Raw genomic sequence first — 19,687 nt, forward strand, 5'->3', positions numbered from 1 at the left:
GTTATATATACAGAAGATGTCAGTCAGCACGTCCCACATCCAATGATGATTTCAGATGGGAAAGCTTTTAACAGCTTCAGTTCCTCATCTAAGCTCTCCTCAAAACCACCAGACTCCACTGAGAAAAACAGTTATTTTAGCTTCCTGAATACAAGAGCTTCTGGTCTACTGCTGCTTTGGTCAGTTGGTTAGTTTGCGTTATTGTGTGACTTATGTGAATCCAAATTTACCCTTTAAAACACCAAAGTCACACAATAACACAAACAAAATAACTGATGAAGGCAAGAGTGGACCAGCAGCTTCTGTGTTCAGCAATGCTAAATCATTATTTTTCTTAATGGAGTCTGGATCTGAAGAGCATTAGAACCGCTTCATTGTCCAGTTGAAAATCACTGTCTGACATTGAGGTACAGCAGTGGAAACATTCAAAATATGGCATACACTTTAACTGATATTGATCATTTTCAGTGTGACTTTTTGTAGGTCGCTAAAATATGTTGCTGATCTCATCCAAAGCAGTACATGTGGTTAACACAAGTTTAGGGGCTTTTACGTGTTGTTCTGCGACATAAAATTTGTCAGTGAATAACCCACTCATGAACTTTGAAGCTTTTATGTGTATTAAAAAAAGGTAGTTGCTAACAAGTGGCTTAATGAGACTATAAGATATCATTAAGAAAAACAATCTGAACTATCCCTTTAATGTACAAGAAATGGTGTGCCTTTGTCCTTTCAAAAGTCTTTTTTAAATGTTGATTAATGAATTGGAAACCGCATTTGTTCACAAACCGTGTAACACTTCAACCTGAAATCCTAACATGTCAGACCTGAACAAGACCAGACAGGAATAAAAACATAACCACGCTAAACTAAGCTGATCCATGACCAGAGGAAACTACCGGATCAGAGCAGTCAGATGTCTGTCAGTCTGCACAGATCGTCTCAGCCTTTTCGTCTGGAAGTATTGATCTCTCTGATTGATCTGAGGCTCTGTCCATCTGCCTGATCCAGACTTTTAATGCCACAGAGTACACAGGATGGAGAGGTCGGGAGGCTGGAAAAGGATAGGACAGATAAACAGATAAGAGCGCAGATAGGATGGTGCATCAGGAACTGTAGGCAGAGTAGGAGGGGATGGAGAGTCTAGCCAGTCTAGTCTGGACAGCTGGTGTTGATAACCAATCTGCCCATTGCTGGCGCTTTTTGTAAAACATGAAACCCAGCAACCTGATAGCATGAATTAATAAATGAACAATTTCTTCTACAATGGGGCCCCCTGTTCCATAGGGGTTTCTTTACACAGACACAATAGATGCTTAGAGGGGCCCACAGGGGTGTTCATTCCCTCAAGTACTAACTACACAGACCACTGCATGACTGAGAACCACTTGATCAAATAATGACACCGAGAGCTGATATCCTCGCCCATGTAGCCGTCGAAGTAATGCGCAGTGTGAGATCTGTGAATAGCATTTGGGAGGGAACCGACTGCCGCTTTTCTGTTTCTTTTTTCGGTTATTTAGAGCAGGCCTAATAAGCAGTGTGGGTGGTGAATGAGGAACCATTAGCTCAATAGCTGAATGAAGCGGAGCTCTGCCTGCTCTTTGCTTCTTTGCTTTTCACCCCTGGCAATGGGAACACCTGCATCGAGACACAGGGATGGTGGGAGGGGTGGAGGGGGAGCGGGAAAAGAGTGTTAGGGTGAAGAGGTGGAGAGGCTTAGGTGATATGCAGAAAGAAAGAGAAAAAGAAAGATCCTTTTTTTTCTTTTCTTGCAGAGAGTTACATGAGAAGATCAATTATTCTCATGTTTATCTCTTAAATATAAGGCTGCAGTCAGCAGCTGGTTAGCTTACCTTAGCATAAATACTGGAAACAAGGGGAAACGACTAGCCTGGCTGTTTCCAGAGGTATAAAATTTGACTATAAGCACCTCTAATATCTCTTTATATGTATTTTATTAGAGTGTTTTTATAAAAACGTATACTCATACCTATGGCTCATATGATATCTCATAAAAATAACTATACAGTTGTGTGTATGATATCTAATGAATTAGTCCCCCACAAATGTTGTTGTCAAGTTACATACATAACATAAAGTTGGATACTTAATGTAAAGCTACATAGTGTAGGTTGGGCAAGAAAACCTACATTCATTAGATTAAGGAAAAGAATCATGGTGGGATGTCGTCATATTATGTACTTAAAGTAAAGTTACATATGTTAGGTTTAGGAATGAATGATGGTTGGGCGTCATCACATTATGTACTTGATGTAAAGTTATGAAGGTAATGTTTTCCGAAAGTAAAGTTACGCAGATTATTTTAAGGAAAAGAATAATGAATTGGCATCGTCAAGTTATGTACTTAACAATAAGTTTAGTGCGGGCTGGGTGTCTGCTGGTCACGTAGGTTATCTTTAGGAAAGTAAAGTTATGTAGGTTGAGTTTAGGAAAAGAATAATGGTTGGGCATCATTAAGTTACATACTTTACGTAACATTACATAGATTAGGTTTAGGAAAAGAATCATGTTTGGGTGTCTTCACGTCACTACATTGGACATGAACACCAGTCTCCATGGGAAAAGTCCTGTGTTTGCTCGACCAATGCACCCCATCAACTGACTCATATTTACATGTGTTATATGCAAATTCTGGTACTTTACTTTTTGTTTATATATATAAGAACAATGCGTTGGAGCGGCATGTTTTTTGAATTTGCCTCTAGACAGAACTAAAGCCAGGCTGGACTGTTTCAACCTTTATGCTAAGCTAAGCTAACTGGCTGCAGGCTGTGATCTTATATTTGGAAGACAAATATACAATTGGTAACAATATTCTTATGCAACTCTCTGCAAGAATGCAAATAAGCGCGCTTCCCAGAGTGTCGAACTATCTCCTAAAATGAACATTGCTTGTTTGTTCTCACTTCCTGGAAAGAAACCTCATACTAGATGTCTGTTTTGCAATTGACAGCTGCAATTGATGAAACTGATGACGAAAGGTGAAAAGAATGAGACTGAGGCATTGTGGGTGCTGAGTGAGCCTGTCAGAGGGCTGATGTATGGCAGGGCAGATGCAGCGAGGGGGAGAGAGGGAGCTTTGGTGGGGGTTATAGGCTTGGCTGAGGTAAGCTGGCAGGCGGGGCACAGAGGAGAAAGAGAACAGAGAAAGAGAGAGAGAGGGAGAAGAGGTGCAGGCATGCAAGCTATGTGATGATTATCAGAAAACACAGGGGCCGTCTGTTCTCCACCCTGCCTGGGCTGGGAGGCACAGGGCAGGGTCCCTGAGCAGGTGTGCAGGGCGGGGAGACAGTGGGAAGGAGGGAGGAGGGGCAGAGAGACAGGGAGATGGAAACTATAGTAGAAGTGAGAAGAAAAGACAAATTGGAGGACAGAGGTGAGTATTGATAAAAAAGACTGAAAGACAGACATGAGGCCTTGATGGCATTGTGGCTGCGAGCGATCATACGTGAGATGAGAACAGGGGTCAAAATAGGTGGAGGAGAACGGCACGCAGGCTTGCTGGGAGCCATCTTGGTCATTAGCGTCTCTCGCACGGCTCAATAAAGAGCTCAGACACTGGAAGACTGTATGCCTTCCAGCATTCGTCTGTATGGTTAGATGTCAATATAGAAACAGCAGTGTATCAGAGGAATCGGAGGGATCAATGGAGAGAAAAGGTGAGCGTAACTGGATCACTGTGACCCTCAGCTGACCCTTCATCACCGGGACACACACACACACTATGTCACCTGTCCCACGGACGCACACTCACCCCTCTCTCTCTCCCCCTCACAAATGCACAGGCACACACACATATCTGAACTCTCACCTCATTGGTTTATTGTCACACCAACTCTTTCTTTCACATATAAAAATAGAGAAGCCTTTACATTTATGTTCAAATTCAAACTTTGGGTACTAATGAGTCTAAATTTGAGAAGGCTTGTTCCAAGTAAATGTTTAGTCCCTTAAAATCAATGTACTCCTTCAAATTAAAGCTGTATAATTGTCTTTTTAAATAAAAGCATAGCCAGCCTATATGAAGAACAATGAATGACCTAATGATGCACAAATACATAACACAGGAGCACATTCATATAACAGGATTGTTGTGTAACTTGCCTCTATTATGATTGGACAGCTTAAGTGTGAAAGGGGGAGAGAGAGGGGAGAGAGAGGGGATAACCTGCAGGAAAGGACCACAAGTTGGAGTTGAACCTATGGCTGCTGCAGTGAGGGCACAGCTTCTGCACATGGGCCGCCAGCTGAGCTGCTGGGTGCCCCGATGTTAAGTACTTAACCTTTAGTTGTGGAGGTTAGGTTTAAGCAAGTAAAGTTACATGGGTTAGGTTTGGGAAAAGAAGTACGGTGATGACGTACCTTAAAAAGATGCAAAAATTCTCTCGAAGTTCCCATGGTTCTGAACACCAATCTCCTGGAAAAAAGTCTTCTATTTTGTGACCTCCAACACCTGATTCTGCCTCCTCAAAGACCTTCACTAGTGTGCACTGGTCATGTGATATCAGCCTCCCTAAATATGTGGGATATACATGAATTTTGGTGCAATACTTTTCATAGGAAACATTGGAACTGTGCATGAGAACAGCCTGCATATTCACATAGTTTTCAGATTGCCCTGACTTTAAATCCACTCTTGAGCAGGATTGACTGTCAGCAGGGCTGTTCTGCTTTTGTACCACCCACAGTACACACTAAAATCACAACTATGAATGGAAAGGTACACTTGTGGTGTATCTGTGTATCTGTGACAGCACATCTATGTACTTTAGCTGAGCTAAAAATATGCCTCTCTTGTACTTCTCTTTCTGAGTATGTTCTAAAGCTTTGCAAAGGCAAATAATTGGCTTGTGACTCTGCAGTGCAACATAATTAAGCACAGATAAATCAGCAGAGACCAGCGTAGGCCCTGGCTGTGTACATACACGTACGCACACACATGCACAGCCACTGTTGCCCTGTCAGCTGCTGCTGCTTCTGGTAAAGAGTGCAGGCTGTGGGAGTGCAGGGACATTTCTCGCAAAGGGAAGTGGTGGGTTTTTGTGGTCTCGTTTTAGCCCTGTGTGTTGAGAAATGGCCGAACGCTGCTTTCATTTCGAGCCGAGAGGCTAGCAATTACACTCTGCGGGGTCACGTGACGCGAGATGCATGGCTTTTTACTGCACCACTGAGGCCCTCCAAGGCTGATATGCCAAGAATGAAAAATAAAGAGTCGCCCCCCCCCCACCTCTCAACCCCCCTCCACCACTCTGATCCTCCCCCTTGCACACACTAAAATAAACAGACACACACACGTGCACACAGTCGGTCTCTTGCCCTCTGAATGGCTTCCAGGCCCATATGTGCATGCAGCTCATCTTTGCATTTATCAGTCTCACAGTATAATGAATACCTCGCGCTGGAATGAATGGATTCGCCAATAACGCTCCAAATGTTCTTGAGCTAACACGGCCTCAGACCGTAATGCTCTTATTGTGCTCTGTTGTATTTGTTCCATTGAAATAAAGATCAATATCCAGAGACAATAGATGACCAGCAGCATCAGATGAAAACAGCACACTCATTTAATTGGTGCAGAGTTGTCATTAATCTACACTAGTGTGTTTTTGCATGTGTGTGTGCACTTCTCATTGTCTGTGCAGCCTCTTACTTTGTTTCAAAGTGCTTGATTCTTTTTTTTTTTTTTTCTTCCTCTCCTAACGACAGGCAGCGCATCTTTTTCTGGTCAAGGAGGACGTTGATGAATTGCTGCGAGGCGAGCCGGAGAGGCACAATTAAGATTCCATCAGGATAAAGGTAAAGGTAAATTATTTACATTAACAAGAAGGCTCAGCTCGACCAAACATTCCTCTACAAATGGAGCAAAGAAAAAAAAAAAAAGCCCCTACCTCTGGAAGCTGGAAGAGCCGGCTTCCGTAAATTGTTTGTGCTTTTAATTAATGAGCCGGGCAAATGTTTGTGTCTGTGTCTGTGTGTGTGTGGTTATGTGTTAGGTGTGTTACGATGGGGTGAGAGTACTGAGGGGAGGGAAAGAGGAATGATTTGGTGGGTGGTAGAAGAGGGCTTTGCTCATTAAAATGGCCAGCGAGGAACAGACTGTCCTCTTCTGTTTAAGTTTTACTGTCTTAGACTTCACTCCACAACTCGTGATTCACAAGCAATTATTTACAGAGAAGTGTGTTGGCTTAAAAAGTATAAATTTACTTATCTTTATTTCGCAAAGTGCTGCTTTTTTTAGGCTGACCTCTGGCTCACCTGGTGGAGAGTGCTCCCCATGTAGGCTGAGTTTTTGGTGATCCGGCTTCGATTACCTGAGGCCCTTTGCTGTGTGTCATCCCCCCTTTCCTGTGACTCTCTAGCTGATATATAAGAAGGGCAGGTAAAGCCTTATAAAATCTCCTTAAAAACTTTTGGGGTCTCAAGATTAGTTAAAAATATTCAGCTTTTCTATCTGCAGTTTTTGGTAAAAATAAAAACTATTTAGGTGGGATTGAATTGGAACTTATGAATTAGAAGAAAAAACGTACAACATTGACACCTATTACGTAGGCTGTATGTATGTATGTATGTATGTGTATATATATAATTTATAATTTATATAATTTTTATTTATTTATTTTTTTTACTAAATGTAATACAATAATATTTTACAATAACTGTAACAGATGTTTTTCCACTTGGAGGCAGTGGAAACAAGCTGTAACACAAAAGTAACAGTTACACTGAGGTGATGAACTTGCTTTGTCTTTGGTCATCACCAGCTCTTGAGGTAAATATCTGTCTCTTAAGCCCTATTTGCATGGGTTTAGTGTAACCTGGGAACCTATAGTAATTCCTAAAAATCATGATCCTAATGTGCCAATCTACCATGGTTATTATGTGTGTTTGGCAAAATATGGTAGGTAATTTGCAGTGGAATTTTTACTGGACAGACAATAAGATTAGTCTCGTGCGAATCGGCATCTGGGTGATTTGGGGTCACATTACGGTTTTCTATTTTTTCAGTGCCTCCTCTCTGTCTCTTTCTCAGCCTAGAATTATACAGTAGAAGCTGCTTTGGCAATTATAAATGAAACTTTTGACAGCATTTTGGGTGCAGGAGACTTGTCTTGCTACACAAGAGACCCATTCACAGAATGTGCAAGGTTAAAGGTACAAGGCAGAAGGTAGATTTTTTTTAGTCATTTTTTAAACCATGTTTAAAAAATTAAATTACAATTTGTCCTTGATCCTGTTAGATCTTTGGAGTTAAGGAATAAGTTGATTAAAATCACCAGCTACTAAGAAAATAATGGTTGCCTGGGCATGTTGCTGCTCGGTGGCATCACACAAATCCTGCAGTGCATTTTCTAATGTTTGTTGTCCTCTCGGCTCTGAATAACGTCCGTCCATCCAGTGCAATAGCTTGATCTGATCTTGATCTGATCTTGATCTGATCTTGATCTGATGCACAGAGCAGTCTCTGATTTCCCGTGCTTTAGCAAAAGGGGTTAGGAGTTAGAAAAAAAAGATTAAAGAAAAATATAGCAAAAAGTAGCAAGGATTTGAGTAGCTACTGGCTGCTGCATCTACATGCGCTGCCGTCAGAATCCATCAGAAGAAAATCCTTCAGAAGAGAGAAATCCCAATAAATGATGGGATGGATGACGTGACAGTGTGTGGCAGAATTGGTTCGGTTGGTTTATCCCAAATTTACAAAAAAGAAAAAAAAGTAGGCGAACACTGTATATCACTACTGGTGCTGTGTAATGTTTCCTTGTTGTATGTAGGGGAGTTACAAATGACTGCATCGAATTTGAGGGATAACATCAGTAAATTTAAGTAAAGTAGTGATTTTGTTTATCCTGTGTGAATGCACAGCATGAAACACATATGTGGGGAAGTTATTTCTACACCACATGACATTCCCTGGTAATAACAGTCCACTGTGAATTGACTTTTAGCTGCTGAATGCTCCACTGTGTTCACTGGATAATTACTAACTTTGTCTGTGTGTTGTTTAGTGCTGGACAGACTATAGCAGGCTTTCAGAGCTTTTTCACAGTTAGTTGCTTTGGCCAAAAATGTCACCGATTAAGACTTAATAAGAATTACTCAAAAAGGTAAAGTTTCAGTCTGTAAAACTAAAACAAGGAGCTTAAATTAGCTGTTAAACTGCAGAGTTGATTTATAATGCAAACCCTTTCACATACCAGCTGTCATGTGATCTGTTGTTGATATAAAAATATTGGTCATAGCTGCTTAAAGTTCACTTACTGGCTGCAAGTTACTGAGAATGTCAAGGAAAGAGTTATTGTTTGTTTTCCAACTCATGCAGTCACAAAAATAATAAAACTCTCCACACTAAGGAGAGATAGGGACACAAGAGAGAAACTAATATGGAAGGAATCAGGAACATAAACACGTCTGTGTGAAATAACAGCCACAGTGGAAAACTATCTGAATATGAAACATTGATTTTGGACTGCATTTGTTTGACAAGTTTCCAAAACAAACTTTTCCCCCACGTGACATTTAGATAACATTTCTAAATTGACAGCCCGCATCACAATTAGGTTTGTTTGGATCGTATACATGCAAACATTTATGTGCTTCCTCAAATTTCTAGCGCTGGGCCGTCTTCTTTTGTTTGCATTAGTTAGCGCTTGAGTGTTTTTTGGCAGCATGCAGACTCCAGCTCCTCTTTTTTTGAAGCTTGCACAAAAAGGGATTCGGGCAAAGGGGCAAAGATGTCAAGAAATTCAGTTTGAGAGGATGTGGCAGCTCAATCATCTCAGAAACAGTCGCTCCCCCTTTGACAACTGTTTGCATAATTTTGGGGAACAAGCAAATTGAATGTTTGTCCAAATGGAAGCAATTATTTAATGAGTAATAACCTACATGCATTTGACATTTCAGTAAAAAACAACAATCAGACAAAAGAAAAACGAATACAGATTTGTGCAGCAGGACTTTGTTTTTCTTCTTTTATGCTCCATTAATTATCTCATAACCCCTCAAATTTATCCTGTGACCTCTTAGGAGTTTGGGAACCCCTATATTAACTAACCTTATTGTATTTAGAGCCACTGTAATGTTAAAAAAATGTCCCCAATTGGCCAGCTATAACAGTAAAACACTACTCATGCGCTGATGCATCAGTAATAATAATATTTTGATGTATATTAAAGGTACACTCACAAGAGACTTTTCCCCACAGGATTTCAGTACTTTAAAGAAATACTTCACTCACCAAATAACAATTTGTATATCATTTATTTCCCACACAGCCCATTTTGACGGGAAACTAAACTGAAAGTGAAACTTATGTAGGCTCTTTTCAAAGCCAGACTCCATTTACAGAAACAGTCATTTTACAAGGCTAGTCACAGGAGCTTGGAGCAGGAGATTTGATAAAACATGGTCACCCATGACTTCAATTTGTCAAGATTTTACTTCTTTTTTCGATTCTTTTTTCACCATGGAGGCATGTGATAAAAAGCAGCTTTTTGTAGTTATGCACGATTTTCAATGAATTCTTCATATTTTTTATCTTGTAGTATTAGTACTTCTAGGATACTTTGTCCTACACTGCTGCATTATATTCTGTAGCAGGTGCAGTGTGGCTATGGCATAGATTTTGCTCCGTAAAGCTCCTATAATGTCTTTTATATGTGAACCAACCTCAGTTGGAGTTTGCACCCTCTTATCGCTCATCTTTGATGCTTGGTTTGCTGGCAGAATCATGCTGAATGCCACATGACTCCTCACAGGCAGAGATGCCCTTCACTTGATGGGATCAATCAAACAACATGCCTCAGAGTTTAAGTCTTGTTTGTGTGTGTGTATGTGTGTGTGTGTGTGTGTGTGTGTGTGTGTGTGTGTGTGTGTAAGCACTTCCACATCGCCTCTAAGTGTGTGTTTGCATATTTAGATTTGTATTTCGGCCACCAATGTATGTGTGTTCCAAAACATGCTCAACACGAAAGTTTAAAAGTGTGTGTGAGAGTGCTTGTGCTTGTGTTTGTGTGTGTGTGTGTGCGTGTGAAAAAGAGCCGAGGAGAGAGATAGAGAGAGAGAGAAACAGAGAGAGAGAGGATGGTGTGTGGGCGGGATACGTTTTGACAAAGTTCCCCATTTTTCAGAAATAATCACTTGTTCCCGTTACAGAGACAGAGTCGTGTGACTCCGGGGCTGCTGAGAAGGCAAAGCCAGAAAAAAACCTCTCTGGTTCTTCTCTCTCCTTCTGCCTGTCTTCCCTCTCTTCCCTCTCTTCCCTCTCTCGCTCCTGGTACATCCGACCCTTGTCCTTGTGGCTGCTAACGAGGGGGTGTGGCTGTCACTGGAGGCGTTGGGGCTAAATTACCATATTAATTAGCTCATCCTTTGACCGACAAACACAGAACTGAAATGTCACCACACTCACATTGGCCATAGGAAACACAATTAGTGGAAGTCATTATTGTTTTAGCAATGCCCCGTGCTTCTCACTCCATTTCCTGCGCCGTCCATTCCTCCCACTCCTCAGCTTGTTCACCAGAGCTGGAGGAAGCGCTCAGATACTTGACTCAAGTAAAAGTGAAATACTGTAGTCTAAAAATGCTCCACTGCAAGTTAAAGTTCTGAATTCAAAATGGTACTGAAGTAAAATAAGTATTACCAGCAAAATTTACTTAAAGTAAAAGTACTAATTATGCAGAATGGCAACTTTCAAAGTGTTAAAGAATATAATCTAGAACAGTAGATTTATCTAATATACTAATCAGCTACACATTAAAACCACATGAAAAATGAATAACATTGATCATCTTATTACATTGTGATTATCTCCTGTAAAACATTGGGTTCTGATATTATGGTGGATTTCACTTGACATGCACCGCACACCCAAACAGCGCTGCAGACCGGGTAGACCACCTCATGGCAGCAGCACTCCCTGATGATAGTGCCCCCCCAGCACGACAATGCACCATGCCGCACTGCAAAAACTGCTCAGGAATGGCCTGAGGAACGTGACAAAAAATGCAAGGCATTGACCTGGCCTCCAAATTCCCCAGATCCCAATCTAATTGAGTATCTGTGGACATGCCGGAGCAAGTCCAATCCATGAATGTCCTCCCTTGCAATTCACAGGAGTCAAAGGGTTCGCCTGGTGCCAGACACCACAGGACATCCAAGGAGGCCCCACTGTGGTTTGGACTTTGCTCTGACCTGTAGAGGCATGGACACTGGACCTCTGGGGTACACATATGTTCAAGTGTGATTGATCGGATTGTGATCTGAGGAATTTGGAAACCAAGTTAATGCTTTGACCTCTTTGTCATGTTCCTCGGGCCCTTTCTTAGTGGGTTTTTTTTTGCCAGGTGGCCTGGCGCACCGTGGTGCCACTGCCATTGGGAAGTGCTGCTGCCATGTGGGCGTGAACTTGGTTTGCAGAATCTTAGCGTGGGTGGTGCCAACCCAGTCTCAGTTGTCAACTACTGACGCTTGGTCAGTGGCCCTTTGTATCAAATACACCACGACTCCCTTATGCTGCAGTATAAGATGCACCAGGCAACTTCTGTCCCTTGTGAAACCAAAAGATAATGGAGTAAATTTTAATATAACAATGTAGTGTGCTAATATACTAGCATGTTACGTTAGTGACATTTGTCAAGTGATGCTACATTATCTTCGTAACAAATATACCTATTTTAAGCCAAACCATGATGTTTGTTTTTTTTTAAAAAAAACATAACCACATGCCTTTTTTGGCTAAACCGAAGGAAATAAACCTAAACACTGTGGTTTTTATCTACCTTTGAAGTTTATTCTGAAAAGAAAATTCATGCAACAAGTTTAAATTAACATGCTGTCCCTTAACATCCAAAACTGATGCAGTAGGGTACCTAGAGCATCATGGTTTGACGCCAAGTGACCAGAAGTCGGTATTTGTTGAGCTTGAAATGAGAAGTGGCTGGTGGAGCGTGTCAAGTGGTATTCACATAAATGCCAAGACCCACGACTTCCACACAGAGTATTACGCTGCAATGAGATGATCAATGTTCTCCTCACCTGTCAGTGGTCTTAATTTAATTATAAGTGCATCAATTTTATTGTGAAAAGTTTGTTGAGTAACAAGTACAGTATTTCACTCTGACACGTAGGGGAGCAGAAGAATAGTATAGCATGAAACATAAATATTCAAGTATAGTACAAGTATATCAAAGTTGTTCTTAAGTGCAGCACTTGCAGTACTTGCAGTTATCTTCCATCACTGTCTGTCTACTGCTCTCATTTATGTCTTTGTTTACTCACAAGCCTTGTTGCTTGTTTGCATTGCAGAGCTCATACAGGAGTCGTGTCATACACTTGCCTTAGTCATACACTTGAAGTGTCCATGTTTGACGTGAAATATAGCCTTCACTCACCAGACTCAACAACAGTGAGGTTTCACTTCCACATACTAATGATGTCACACTGAGCAAAACTGCAGGGATTTCTATTTTGACAGGCATGGTGTGCTGCCGGCGAACCAGGCAGTGTGTTTTTATCCTGACCTCTCCTTGAGCATCCCCGTTTCTCCCTGCATCAGTCGGCTACCCTGCAGGAATACACACACGCAAAGCACAGCACACAGCGTTTCCACCCAAAGCACTAATTACGCTCAGATGATATTGCTGTCATCATTTCATCGCTATAGTTTTCAAGACAACAAGATGCTCATGATATACTTATTTCTATAGCGGTGGATTTTGAATTGACTTTAAACACTGAAAAATGACACATCAGCGACAGCAGCTTGTGACCCTGAAACTAAAAAGAGAAAGTCTGCGCTCAGAAAAGCATTTTTCATCTGTCACAAAAATGCACAGCAGCATTTGATTAAATAAACTTGCTTGAGTGCAGTTTTTGCCAGTCATTAACCCTTTCATGCCTCATCGAAATAGCATTACTATATACTATATACTGGATAAGGAGACATCATGGAGGAACTGTGAAGGTAAACCGGCCTTGATCGAGGATGGGTCTCACCAGCAGTGTTGAAGTCCTTACTAAGTTTCATACTAAGATATGTCTAAGGAAGTGAAGACTTTGGTAATATTTTAATGAGTTTCTGGAAAATATCTGTAGTGCTGTTGAGCACAGGATGTACAGGAGTACAGGATGTCACTGAAGCATCACAAGCTGTTATGTACCTTATAAAAATAAGAGTTCAAGGGGGTTGAGTAATATATTGAGGGATACATGCTGTGTCTCTGGGTGCTACTCTTGTGTCTTTCTGTGCCAGTTTACCAGGATGTGGAGGCAGATTGTGTCTCAAGGTGCTAAGCATCCATATTTGTGTCTTTAGTGCTTATCTTCTTCCAGCATTGTTTTTTAACTGTGTATTGGGCCTAAAATGTTGTCTATGGGACAGATGTAATGTTCTGGGTAGACCTGATGTAAAGTTATCAACTTCTTCATACATAACATAGACCAGTGGTTCTCAACTGGTGAGTCGTGGTCCAAAAGCAGGTCGCAGGTTGTTCTGAATGGACTGCAAGTGACTCGAGAACTTGCCAAGTTGTAAGAAAGCACATTTTATTTTGATGTACAGTGAATTTCTGAAGCTTTTATTTTGAAGTGCCATTTCTGTTTATCCTTTAACATGTTTTGTTTATTTGTGATCTAAGCCAACATGTTGTTGACACAAATAAAATTGAATATATGGTAATTTATCTACCATGTGGGAACCACTGACATAGACTAATATTTGGGAAAGAAGTGGAAGATACCTATTTTGATTTAGCGTCAGGTCAGATATACTAACCGTATATAAACACTCTAAATTGGCTGTAAGTTAGCAGGCTAATGGGAAGTTTGTCATTAAGTTCAGTTAGCTTTGCAACGGTCACACCTCAAAGTAAATATTCAGTGATACTACTTGCTGTGCAGGAACTAGTTTGTGTGGTGCAATCTGTGTTATTTAGTGATGGTAAATCCCCACTCACTGATCACTTCAACTCTAACTACAGGCCACATTTGAACCAGACACAAAGAGAGAGATTTAAAGCTGCCTGTATGCCACTGAGGCAGAATAACCACCATGTGTATGCCATATGTATATTTCTTTTGATCCAAAAATCTGCAGTGTACTGCAGCACACCCCCTCGAAACACCACTCCGCTTTGAATCACTGTCCGTGTCTTTGTGTATTCCTTGCACAGGCATCTGATGAATAAGTTAAGCCATGAGGGGACTGTAAGGCTCAGATATCCTCCTGTGTAGATCTGACCCTGGACCGCTGCCTTTGTGTTCGTTTATGCTGTCAGAATGCTCTCATCATTTTGACATCAAAGACGCTGTCCAGATATCAGTCTCTTCACATGGATCATAGCTGGAGGTAACCTGGGAGCTTCCTATGCATGCCTGCAGGTCAGAATACACGTGTGCGTGTTTGTGCATTCATCTATAGTGCACCGACATCCCTTTGGTCTCTGCATAGGAGATGATGTGATAAACCAGGATACTGCAGTGGTATGATGGACAGGAAATAGTTTGTCTCCTTTCGTGCCGTAATCTTATGCAGCCAGGCATTTGTCTCATTGAGCTAATAGCAGCAGGTGGCCGTGATTAAACGTTTACAGAGGTTGCACTGAGTTATATTCTAATGCGTTAAAGTTCTATTCATCAAAAACGATTATTGGCTGAAGTTAATCAGAACGTTCATTGCAATCTTGTAAAATGCAGTTTTTGTTGAGAAACTTGATTAAATACAGTTGTTTGGGGGAGAAATTTGTTGATGTTTTTCCAGCAATATGGAATCAATTTTAGATAAGGAATTGTAATATTTAAAGCAGTTATTTATTTTTAAAAAATGTTTTTAATGTGAAAACTATTATTAAAAGTTCTATATATTTTTAGGATTGATTTTGCATTTTCAAAGACGCTTGATGACTCTTAAACAGTTCAGTTATTTGATTTATGGTGAATTTATGGTGAAGACTTGTCTCTCTGGTACGAAGGGGAGTAAATAACAAAAACAAAACATCTGTTTATTCAACGTCATTGGATATTTCTGCCAAAGTATTATCTTAAACATCAGTATTAATGTCAATACCAATGTGTAATAGCTCAAAATTTTACAGCCCATACAGCTACACAGACAAGATTTTTAAATAATTTTAACCTGTATAGTAAGTAGTTTTGAAATAAATGAAGTGGATTAAAAAGTACAGTATATCCCTCTGAACTGCAGAAGTATAAAGTAGCATAAAATGGAAATACTCAAGTAAAGTAGATCAAAATTGTACTTAAGTACAGTAATTGAGTAAATGTACCTACTTACTCTCCACCACTGAGCATATGAGTGTTTATATGTGTATTAGGATTAAATCCCTGTCAGGAGCTGCAGATGCTACGCTTCATCGATGGAATTATTAGGTACCAATAATGACATGTTTTATTCAACAGTTATCATATATACGCAGTCATGTATAATGTGATGTGTTTCTGGCCATATGTGTGTGTGTGGTGTGTGTGTGTGTGTGTGTGTGTGTGTTTGTGTGTGTGCTCTGGCTCTCCTGGGGGCCTTCACTCGGGCCCACCGGTGTAAGAAGTGGGTCAATCCCACAGTGCTGAGCGGTGAGAGTCAGGCAGTGACAGGTCTATGAGAAGCAGGGGAGAGGGAGGAGGAGCAAAGGCCCCCGTGAATCAGAGGCAGTATCGCATGTAGAAGTCAAGGCATCCGCTAGAGCATGCGGCATGCGCACGGTATATACTCTGCACGCGGCCTATACGTGGGTGGACTGAGCAGCGAGCTAATCAGATGTGTTATTTGTATGGGGTGAAAGCGAGGCTGCTCACGGAATATGTGAGAAAGCCGTCTTTGACCTTGAATCACACTTTCATGCTGCTGCACTTGACGACTTGTCACATGTGGTCTGATTTAGTTTAGTTTTGAAGGACGAGTCGAGGGGCTGAGGGAGGATGACCCCTTCAGATCAACACAGCGATGCATCAAGCAGAAACATTTTACGAGGCAGTAAAAGATGATTGTTAATAGGCTGATATTATAGCCAACACTGATTTACTGTCTTGCAAAGCGTCAGTGTTTTTCTAATTTTTTTTTTTAAGATTCAGAATGAGTTTCACATACAGTAAATACCAAGCAAATCTGATACCACAATGCTGTTAAGTTCTGAGTTATGGTTCTCACTTTGATTTTGTTTGCACAGCGGGGGTGTTCCTCTTTTCTTCTCTTCTTTCCTCTCCATCCCTAATAGAAGATGCCGTTAGAAGTCTTCTCCCATGGGAAGAATGCGACAGATCCCACATTGTTCATTGTTGTTTGTCTCTCCTTGAAAAGAAGGCAGAAAAAAAAAAAAACTTCACAATGGTGTGGGCCCGGACGGGGGAAAAAATGGAATTACAAAGATCACATTTTCATCCTCTTTGATCTGATGTGTTGAGTTTGGTGAGTTGGTGTGTGCGTGTAGGGGGAGGTGACAATGTTTGCATGAGTGTGTCATGACAGAGAGTGGGGGGAAGAAGGAAAAAAAGTATATGAGAGGGACAGTGAAAAGTGAGAACTGTAGAGAGGCAGAGAGGGGGGCTATAGTGATGTGAAACTGTCCTTGAGGGTTTGAGATGCTTCATGCAGGGAGAGTGGGCTGTTTATTTACTGCAAAGAAGCTGTCTGCCTCTAGGGCTTTCCACGGGAGCTTGTCCCCATCACTACCTCGGCTCCTGCACCTACCCTCTGGCTAAACCCCCTCAGTTGAGCTCCACCCAGCCAGGGGAGACAACGCGGAGAGAGAAAGAGAGAGACTCTTCTCCCATAGCCCTTGGCCGTGTTCTCTCCTTCCCCCGTCTGGAGCTGAAAATGGGGGAAACCACGCAGCGCCTCTGCCTCGGCACCAAGGAAAACAAGCCGACTCCTAATGCCAAAGAAGTGCTTATTAAGTCCCAGACAGCCTTGCAATTGCGCTGTGCAGCCAGTCAAAATAAGAAATTGTTTGTTGTTGGTTTAATCACCCTGCCTCCCTCTTATTCCACATGCTTTCTTAACCTCCTCCGAATCAAAACCCGGACTCTCTGTGTTCTCGGTTTCAGTCGTTCCCTCCTTTCATCTCTCGTGTTTGTGAGAAATGATGTGTGGCTGAGGCAAAAAAAACAAAAAAAAAAAACATGGGACATGACAGGCAAGCAGCAAAAACATGCAGATGTGACAGTATGAGAGGGCCACTGGAGGGCAGAAAGAAGGAGGGAGTATTAAGGGGAGAAAATGACAGGCACAAACAGAAAATCTGATAGAACCGAGACGAGACATTGCAAGGAAAAAATATTGTGCAGGAGGGAAAGAGAGAGAGCCTGAGGGATGAAATATTTGAAATAGTGAAGGAGATTGTTAGTGTGGAGAGGGAGGGAGTGAAGGAGGGTTGGGGTACACTGTGAACAGCAGATTGTGGGGGCGCATGTTGTCGAGGTGGCCCAGGTCCCTGGTGCCCTCCTGTTTCATGGCTCTCACAGCCTGTCAGTGAAAACAGCCCAGCCATGTAGACAGCTGTGCTCAGGAGGCTGCGGGGGCGAGAGGAGAGAGGAGAGAGGAGAGGAGAGGAGAGGAGAGGAGAGGAGAGGAGAGAGGAGAGAGGAGAGGAGAGAGGAGAGGACCTTTGTTTTCCATTTTGCTCCTCATCTCCATCAATGTCCCCATTTTTTCCTCCAGCCTCCCGGTATATTCATTCCACCCAAATTTCTGGGCATGTTCGTTCTATTTATCTGCAAAAGTAACAAAAGAAACAAAAGCCTCGAGTTCGCATTCAAGTCTTGACAATATTTACACGTCTGTTTGTTCTGTGTTTGTTTTCGCCGTTGTCAGTCAACCCAAACCATGTAGACTAAAATGTCCCCTTTCTTTGTGTGTGCCCCATATTAACCCACTTCCTCGAGGCTACGGTGCATTTTGGAGATTGTGTGTGCGTGTGTGAGGGGAAGAAATCCGAGATGGAAGCGTCACATTGAGCAATAGATGGGCAGAACCACCGCGCTGCCATTTCCACTCGCTTGAAATCAATCACAGGTTTGTTCGAGTGATTTTTATTGGCCCTAAAAAGTCCTAGCCACAGGCTAATGGGAGAGATTCATCTTCACTCCCACAAACAATACATCTCCCAATGTGGAGGCTTAAAAGAATATGACAGCTTGTCATCCAGAGCGTCTCTGTGCGTTAGTCCTTTTTGTGTCCGCGTCCTCTACATCAGAGGGATCACACAGATCAATGCTCTCTCCTCTTTCCTTTGAAGGGACTGCCCCTGCAGTGCCCCCCTTCTTCCATACAGACCCTCATGAAGGCCTCTGCTTTACCTCCCCATCTCCCTCCACCTCCTACCCGCTGGCTCCCCCAGCCCTTCCTGCCATCACGGCCTTGTTTACGAGCCTCTCCCCTGGCAGGACAGGTTAATAGAGGACCTGGCTCAACTCAGGCCCGCCTGGTTCTCATTCGCTCCCTAATAAGACATTTCATCTCCTGCCTTACTGCCTGCTCGCCAGCGGCAAAGCTCTCCCCAAAACACTAAGTCCAGTATGTATGTGTGTGTGCACTCTGGTCTCAGCTGTATGGTGGCCTTAAGATGCAAAACACAACAGCATTTCACAAATCAAGTATGCAAAGCTGAAGAAATAATTGCATCAAATATTTAGATATTTCACATCATTTGTATTTACATTGTTTTTCTGTAAGATCATTTCACAATAGCCAATAATGTTTGCCCATAAATCAGACTTTTTGCTGCAATCAAGGTGCAATTGACACACATAGCCAGAGTGACCTTGTTTCACTTTTTTTAAACGAGGGCCAGATTAGATGATGTGAAAAAACTTGGGGACCAGTTGAGTCTTGCGTTATATGGGTTACTAAAAGAAAAATCATAGATTACAAAAACGCAGCTCTTTCATACTCTGTTGAAAAAGTTTTCAACTTCTGAAAGCGGTGGCCCTTGTTGTCTGCGCTGTTACACTTCTTTCTTTCTTTGTTTACTTTTTTATCGTCTTTTTATGAAAACAATAGTTTTGCCTGCATAGTTCCTACTTGGTGCTTGTCCACAGCTGTATGATAATAGAAAAATGGAAAAATGCTGAGTGATCTTGACTTATTAAGCAATATTGTGTGGCAGGCCACATATCACATATAGAATTTTTAAAAAGACAAGCCAAGGGCCACTTAAAATCTGCCGCGATTGGCTGGACTTCGGACATGCGGGCCCTATTTGCATCCATTACCCCCGATTCACACATATAGACCAAAACAAAAAAGATGTGACAAGATTCCATTCATTGGACTTTGAAATAATATCCTGCATGCTGCCTGTAGCGACTCAGTTCTCAAAAGTGCAACATAGGGAAGAAACAACCAATCATTTTGATTCCTAAAGGAACAGAATCTTAACAATGTTATTTAAACCAAATGGAGGAACAGCTGATCACTGCCATAAAAAGCCTCTCTTTGATATAATTTTAACAACATACCCGGATTTGAAATAGAAAACAATATGATGCTGTAATTAAATAGTGGCACTATCTTTGCCTGGTATGTAAATTACCAGCTCTACGTTAATCATGACTGCCACTTTGAATCCATATGTGTGAACAGGGTGTTATGGTTCTTCGTGATACATATTAAAGCAACAAGGTTGCTGGAGACACTGTTACAAACCAGTGTAGG

General features: G+C 41.7%; 1 long non-coding RNA gene across 1 annotated transcript in view; it reads left to right on the plus strand.

The window, feature by feature from the left end:
- The window catches only part of LOC148189591 (uncharacterized), a 109,042-nt gene that overhangs the window by 16,614 nt on the left and 72,741 nt on the right, over window positions 1-19,687 (plus strand). The window contains exon 3 of the long non-coding RNA XR_015776548.1: window positions 5,731-5,820. This is a non-coding gene — a long non-coding RNA (uncharacterized LOC148189591). The remainder of the gene's footprint in view (window positions 1-5,730; window positions 5,821-19,687) is intronic.

The sequence above is a fragment of the Plectropomus leopardus genome, chromosome 5, assembly GCF_026936395.1.
Source record: "Plectropomus leopardus strain MGB_pleo_1.0 chromosome 5, ASM2693639v1, whole genome shotgun sequence".
Taxonomy (NCBI): domain Eukaryota; kingdom Metazoa; phylum Chordata; class Actinopteri; order Perciformes; family Serranidae; genus Plectropomus; species Plectropomus leopardus.